The following is an 8,390-nucleotide window of genomic DNA, read 5'->3' as shown; positions in this document are numbered from 1 at the left end:
GTGCTCTGGAGAGACTAGGCAGGGGCACTGTGCCATCTGTGCACTTACGACCAACTGGCTTCTCTCTAGTGCCAATGTTATTAATCATACCCTGAATATCACCTCACCCTGTTGGCTTGTTGGCATGGTCCACAGAGTACTGTAGAGTACCAAGCTCCCATGTCTAGAACAGGGCATGATAAGGATCATCTATAATCCTGGAAGCTGGAGGCTGAGGGAGTTTGAGTGCCAGGCTAGGCTGGGTGATACTGCAGGACTGTTTCAAAGCCCTGAAGAACCTCTGCTTGTTTACTGAGAAATTAAACAGGAGAGACCATTTAGCTTTCCCATGTTGATCTTTATTAGTAAGGGTGACCAGGGTTTGTTCGGTCTGCTGTTGGTTTCCACGTGAATTTCAAGGTGTTATTTGTAACAGAAATAGAACTCATAATGATGGAACTGAATAAGGAAGGGCTGGCTCATGCAGATAGAACCTCCAGTTCGTCCCCAGCAAAAAGAAGACTCTTGTTGGATTTGTTGAAAGGCTTTGAGAGGAAGGAAGAGACATTAGTGAGAATTTCCCTCAGATAACACATGTTTTAGTTTTAAAGAAAACCTCCTCAATTGTGTTTCCCCAAATATCACATATGAGTAAGTTATGATGGAAGCTGGAAACTTTGCTTTTTTTTTTTTCAAGAATTTTTTCCTGTTGAACTCCCAATTGTTGTAATGTGAGAGTAAACACATACTCAGACATAAACACACCCTTACCTTATGGAATATGCCAGTCTTCCCTTTTCTTCCTGGGCAAATACTGGCTGAGTTCTAGATAGCACCAAGAACTGGGTTTTTACTAACCCAAGTCAGTGTTTGTTATTGTGATAAACATACACTGTTTCCTTGGAGTCACCCACCACCTCTGAGAGCTCTTACGGTCCTTCTGCCTCCTCTCCTGCATGCATCTCTGAGCCTCCAGGGAGGGTTTGGATGGAGACATCCCGTTCAGGACAGAGTGCTCCAAACTTTCCCACTCTCTGTGCATTGTCCAATGTGGATCTCTGTGTTAATTCACATCTGTTTCACAACCAAGCTCTCCTGTGGGGATTGAGTGATGCACTGGTCAGCTATAGTTGATTATTTCCACTGTGGTGCATCAGAACAGGACAAGCTCAAGCAGAGTCTTGGGGAAGAAAAAGCTACCTGATTTGTTTGATATAATGCATTGCATATGATATTACTTTATTTGTCTATATTTTATGGCTATTGAAATATTTTTAATTAAAATTATTTTTTCATTTTACATGCCAACCCCACTTCCCTCTCCCCTACCTTTCTCCCACCCTCCCACACGCCCCCCCTTCTACTTCTCAGTCTGGCATACCAACTTGAGACAAGACCAAGCACTTCCCCCATGAATTAAGGCTGAGCAAGGTATCCCACCCTAGGAAAGGGGCTCCAAAAACAAGTTCATGCACCCAGGATAAGTCCTGGTATCACTCCCAAGGCTCTCCTCCCCCAACAGATCAAGCCATATAACTGTCATCCATATTCAGAGGGCCTATAGAGTTCGGCCCCATGTAGGTTCCCTAGCTGTCAGTCCAGGGTCCATGAGCTCCCCTTAGCTTGGGTCAGCTGTCTCTGTGGTTTATCTAGCATGATCTTGACATCTCTTGCTTATATGATCCCTCTTCCCTCTCTTCAGCTGAACTCCAGGCGCTCAGCCCAGTGCTTGGCTATGGATCACTGCATCTGCTTCCATTAGTTACTGGATGGAGGTTCTATCATGACAATTAGGGTAGTGGCCAAACTGATTACAAGGGTGCCAGTTCAGGCACCCTCTCCACTATTGCTAGGAGTCTTAGCTGGGGTCATCCTTGTGGATTCCTGGGAATTTCCCTAGTACCTGGTTTCTCCCTAATCCCATAATGACTCTCTCTAATGAGATATCTCTTTCATTGCTCTCCCCCATCTCATCCCTCCCCCAGCTGGGTCTTCTTGATCCCTCATGTTCCCATCCTCCATTCCCTCCCTTTTACCCCCTCCCAATTTACCCAGGAGATCTTAACTGTGTTACTTCCTGGGGCCCTCCATGTGTGTTCCTCTTAGGCTCCCCCTTTTACCTAGCTTCTCTGGGGTTGTGGATTGTAGTCTGGTTATTCTTTGCTTTACATCTAATAATCCACTTATGAGTGAGTATATACCATGTTTTTCTCTCTAGATCTGGGTTACCTCAATCAGGATGATTTTTTTCTAGTTTGGTCCATTTGCCTGCAAATTTCAAGATGTCAGTTTTTGTTTTGTTTTGTCTTCTTTTGTTTGTTTACCATTGAGTGGTACTCCATTGTGTAAATATACCACATTTTCTTTATACATTCTTCTGTTGAGGGGCATCTAGGTTGTTTCCAGGTTCTGGCTATTACAAATAATGCTGCTGTGAACATAGTTGAGTAAATGTTACGAAGGGGAGTATGTGCAATACGGTGAACACCCACCACTGCTGGTGGGAGTACAAACTTGTACAACCACTTTGGAAATCAGTGTGGTGGTTTCTAAGAAAACTGGGAATCAATCTACTTCAAGATCCAGCAATACCACTCCTGGGCATATGCCCAAAGGATACACAATCATATCAGCCTGCTTTCTTAGACCATCCAGGATCACCTGTCCAGAAGTAGCACTACCCCCAGTAAGCTGGGCCCACTCAACTCAGTATTTATCAGGAAAGTGCACTTCAGGCTTACCTTCAGGCAAATCTTATAGAGGTATTTTCTCAGTAGAGATTCTCTTTTCTCAAATGACTCTACTTTGTGTTAAGTTGACAAAAATCCAGCCAGGACAGCTGACATCTTGTCAACTTGACACACAAACATCAATATTCACCTAAACCGTTCCTTTCTCATTTGTCCCCAAGATGTCATAGTAATATAACAATATAAAACATTACATCATTTTAAATGTGCAGTCTTTAAAAATTCAAACACTTTAAAAGTTGTTTCTTTAAAATATTTGAGTATTCAGAAAGCCTAACATCTCTCTAAAATCTAAGATATCCAAAGTTTTTGTAAAAATCCAAAATGTCTTAGCTGAAGGCTTCTGTAAACTAAAAATTAATTTAAATAATTTCTTTATCCAAAAGGAAAGAACCATAGCACAGTCACAAATCAAAGCAAAACCAAAGTTTACCAGTGTAAAACTTGGGGTCAGACTTGTGGCACCCAGCCACCGTCATCTGTACTCCCAAGGGCCTAGCACATTTCATCAGCTCTATCCTCTGCGTCCACAGCTTCTCTCCTAGGCTCAGGCTAGCTCCACTCTGTGACTCCTGCTGTCCATGGTATGCTGGATCCACAATGCTGGGGTCTTCACTGCAACTTTTGCACCTTCACCAGTAGCCTCTCATGGTCTTTCTTCAGGGACTCTAACCCTGCCACATTGTGCCACGCCTCAGCTTCTATACCCTCTTCATTTCTGGTGCTTCTGCTCCAGTTGAGGCTCCACATTCACCAGTGGCCTCTCCTGGCCTCTCCTGGTGCCAAACTTCAGCTGCTTCCCATGACCCCCTCATGCCTTCAAAACCAGTACCACCTAGAGAGCTCTTAGACATTGCCAAGGTTGACTGCCAGCACGAGGTACAACCTTGGCTGCCTCCAGAAGAGAGCTTTTATGTGCTGATTCTGAGGAACATTTTAAGAAGATTTTGCCTCAGTGGTGTTAGTCTCTTCTTAATCACAGTGTTTTCTTCAGTTCCAACTAAACAATATCAGTTGTCCCAGTAAATCAAAGGTTTCATTTGAATGGTTCTGTTCTCTTATTAGTCACAGCTGATTCTTCCCTCTCAGCTGATAAGAATCACGGATTCTTCAAAATACTGGAGAACTCAGGTATAGTCTTTAAGGATCCTCAAACTTCCCTCTGAAATTTCATGAACCAAGTCTTCATTATCTGCATTGCTCTTAACCTTGCTCTCAAACTCCCATGGAAGAGCTCCTTGAGCTCTGAGAATGCAATGACTTTTCCAGTCCAAAGTTCAAATGCCTTCATGCTCCTCCCAAATCACATCAAAGCAATACCCCACTCTTGGTACCAATTTTTTGGTCTTAGTTAAGTGCTGTTATGAAGCAACTTGGGGAGAAAAGGGTTGTCTCTTGTAGCATGTGGTCATCATCCAGAGAAATCAGGGTAGAAACTGAAGCAGAGGCCATGGGAGAGTGCTGCTTACTGGCTTGCTCACTGTGGCTGGTTCAGCTTGCTTTCTTATACCATCCAGAACCCCCTTAGGGGGCGGCACCATCCCAGTGAGTTGAGTCCACTCATATCAGTCATTTAATCAATAATATGGACTTGCCTAGAGACAAATCTTATGGTGGCATTTTCTCAGTTGAGACTCTCTCTTCCCAAGTGTAGCTTGTGTTAAATTGACAGAAAAAGCTAGCCAACACACTATAGCAACATTATTATGCCGGGGAAGAAAGACAATCAGTTAAGACTGTGTTTGGTAGAAGTGAAGAAGCTGTTATTCTGTTGGCCATTTACTATTAGAAGACAATAGCTGACTAGCTAAACCCACACCGAAGTGCCCCATTTTCTGTTACCACACTCAGCAGATAACCTCCCCGTGTTAGAGGAGGTCGAGCGACATGAAGGTGAAAATGCTCAATACTGTCCACACTTAATCCTACGTCTCTGTCAAAGGAAAAATATAATCCCTTTAAAAAAGGTTTATCACCTTCCATTTTATTGTTAAAATCAACCTTCCCTTAGTTCACTAGAGGCTGATGGGCTGCCTTACTAATTGACCATCCCCCTTCCCTGTTGACCCGCTTCATCCCTATTCCCCACCCCCACCTAGGACAAAGCAGGACTTGTGTCTCAGGATTAGGGGAAATGGTTAAGGGAAGGAAAAGAAAATTGCTTTTCCAGCTTCTCCAGCTTCCCATGTAACGTACAAAGAAAAAGCAAGCATCCCTTGGGAGGAAATAACAAAAATGCCAACAGGAGATGGATGGCTAAAGCCTGTGTCCCTGAAATGGATTGGAGTCACTGCCTTCCAGGTGTCACAGGCTCCTGCCCTTCACTCTTTGTGGTTATCAGAAAACCAAATAGTGGCCCCCTCCTGAAGCCCTTTACCCCTGAAGCCATTTGTCAACTCAGTTTTCTTTCCTGCCAGAAATAGCTAAGTCAGAGAAGGAGATCTGGTGAGTTGTAGGAGAAGACCTGTTGACTTCTTTCCCAAAGTGCATATGGGCTGCGCTCACAGTCCCGCCTTCCTTCAGAGGGCTGCTGCTTGTTGCCTTACGATGGGTACCAGGGAGTAGCAAGAATTCCATACTCATTTCTGTTAACGCAGAGGTCTTTCACCATTGTGGGCTTTCTGCAGACAGGTTGGATGTCTTCACTTCCTCTCTGCTAGTCAATAACTTGGCACGGAAGCTCACAGTGAGTGCTCACTGGATTGAACTAGTTTGTGGGCCAGTATTATAGTAATAAACCAAATTAAAAGAATGAAAGGGAGTACAAGAGGAAGTGCGGGGTGGGATGAATATGATCAAAGTATGTATTATGCATAAGTTGAAGATGACACAATGAAACCTGTATGTATTTTGTATACTTAATGTATGCTTATTTAAAGGAAAGAGGTTGGGGGCTGCTTTGGACAAGAGTTTGAAAGTTCTGTAAACATATCTCTAATCCCAGCGCTTGGAAAGATAAGGCAAGGATGAGGGTTCAAAGATATCCTGGGCTACATAATGAGACCTTGCCTTACAAATCAGGTCTCTTCTTTCTCCACGACCTTGCCAGCTTTTGTTGTCAGGTGTTTTGTTGATCGTAGCCATCATGACTGGAATGAGGTGAAATTTCAAAGTTGTTTTCATTTGTATTTCCTAATTTGCTAAGGGTGTTGAACACTTTTCGGGATTTTTCTTAGCCATGTTTATTTCTTCTATTGAGAACTCTCTAAATCCCTAGTCAATTTTTAAACTAAGTTATTTTTTGACTCTTGGTTATTTTAGTTCTTCATATTTTCTGGATATTAATCATTTGTTGTATTTATAGCTGGCAAAGAGTCTCTCCCTTTCTTCTGTGAGTTTCTACTCCATAGGTGCTTGCTCAGCAATGTTCATTGCTACCCTACTCCGAGTAGCTAGGGAATGGAAACAACCTAAATGTGCTTTAGTGGATTGATGGATAATGAAAATATGGTACATAGACACAATATACTTGTAAGAAAAATGAAATTTGCAAGTAAATAAATCTAGAAAAGATTATATTGAGCGAGGTAACACAGATCTAGAAGGACAAGCGCTGCTTGTTCTCATCTGCAGTTCATGACTCCAAACCCTGAGATTGAATAAAGAGCATGGAGTAGCCACAGAAATCTGTAAAATATAAATGAACCATGGGTGGGTGTGTGTGTGCGCGTGTGCGTGTGCGTGTGCGTGTGTGTGTGTGTGTACTGGGGTGGGCTTGAGACTAGCAGGATACAGGTGATATGAAGTGGAAAACAAAAACAAGAAGGCCTCCAGCTAGGGAAAAGGGAGAGAGGTCAATACAGACAGAAGGAGGGAAGGATGACAGGTAAACCATGGTTGTTTGATAAGGTCTCGAGAAATTATATTTACCTAAAATTGTACACAATACATATATGCATGTGTATATACACATGTGTGTGTGACTTAAAGCCCCTTGAACTGACAGTAAGAACTATAAGAACCACAAACTAACAAAAATTCCAGTACTAGAAACAGAAAACCTCTTTTTGAATGCTTGGTTAGGGTAGTTCAAGTGACTTCCTGAACAAATCGTTGATGTATCCCTTGGTTGCCTCTCAGTGGTTGAGTGTGGTACATAAGACTGGGTGGATTTGAGCTGGATTCGAGCTGAAAGCCTCTTTCCTGTGATCTAGCCTCTATGGTACTAGAAAGTACTAGTGAGCTGCCAAGGGAGGGAGGGAAACTATTCAACAGTCCTACCCAGCTGCAACACCTGTGAACCATGACAATGACCAACGTGTTGCATAGGAACCAAACTAGGAAGGAACCAGCATAGGACCAAACTAGTTCCTCTGAATGTGGGTGACAGTTGCATGGCTGGGGCAGGCTGAGGGGCCACTGGCAGTGGCACCAGGATTTATCCCCACTGCATGAACTGGCTTTTTGGGAACCTGTTCTCTTTGGGTGATACCTTGCTCAGCCTAGATATAGTAGGGAGGGCACCGGACCTTCCCCAAAGCAATGTGCCTTACCCTCTCTGAGGAGTGGATGGGAGTGGGGTGGGAGGGTATATGGAGGAAATGGGAGGAGGGGAGGGAGTGGGAACTTGGATTGGTATGAATAATGAAAAAAGATAGTTTGTTTTCTCTTCTTCAACAACTTCTCCTCCTGCTCCTCCTGCTCCTCCTCCTCTTCTTTCTTCTTCTTCGTTTTAGAGCAGGCATAAAATGACTCAGAGCGCTTTAGGAGGCCAGTAACTTTTCTGTTAGGCTACTGGGGCTTCTCTAAATACCCTCAGCTTCTACTTGGAAGCAGAAATGTCTGCAGAACACCCTGTCACCACTGCTGTTGCTGTAGTAGATGTTTGGAAGTTAATTCCAAAAAAGTCACACTTTGTTCCTCTGGAACATGTGGCTGGCTGGCTGGCTGGCTGGCTGGCTGGCTGGATGGGTAGGAGGGACAGAGGAAACTAAATCTTACCTTTTGTGTTGGCCTGAGAATGGCTCCCATAGACTCAAATGTTTCAATGCTTAGTCCCTAGCTGTTAGACCTGTTTGGAAAGGATCAGGAGGTGTGGCCTTGTTGCTGTAGGTATGACACTGAGTATGGACTTTGAAGTTTCAAAAGCCATTCCCAGTGCCTCTCTCTGCCACATGGCTGTGGATCAAGATGTGAGCCCTCAGATGTTCCTCCATTCCGCCATCAGGGACCCTCTGAAACTGTAAGACAAGTGAAACCCTTTCTGTTACAAGTTGCTTGTCATGGTGTTTTATCATAGCAATAGAAAAGTAAATAAGACTATAATTGTGAGAGCTCTTTTTGTGTGTGCTGCTTGAGTTGGTGAGAATTTTAGTAGTGTTTTTCTATTATTTTGACAGTTGTAGCAGTTGATTCTAACATGTTGGCTTTTTTCTTTCCTTTCCTCCTGGTCTTTTTTTCTTCCTTCTTTCCTTCCTCCCTTCCTTCATTTTATTCCCCCACCTCACTTTCTAATTATATTTTTTTTAGACAATGTCCTGATATGTAGCCCAGGTTGGCCTGAAATTCACTGTGCAGTCTAGCCAGGCCTCTAGCTCATTGTAGTTCTCTTGTAATCCTAGACTTCCAAGTGCTGGGATTAAAGACATGTGCCAGACATGCCCAGCTCTTGTCTTTTTTTTATAGCCAATATATATACATATATACATATATATGTATATA

This window comes from Alexandromys fortis, unplaced genomic scaffold, assembly GCF_014885135.2.
Source record: "Alexandromys fortis isolate MF-2015 unplaced genomic scaffold, M_Fortis_MF-2015_v1.1 scaffold_13, whole genome shotgun sequence".
Lineage (NCBI taxonomy): Eukaryota > Metazoa > Chordata > Mammalia > Rodentia > Cricetidae > Alexandromys > Alexandromys fortis.
The sequence above is the reverse complement of the archived record's forward strand: the minus strand, read 5'-3'. Positions refer to the sequence as shown.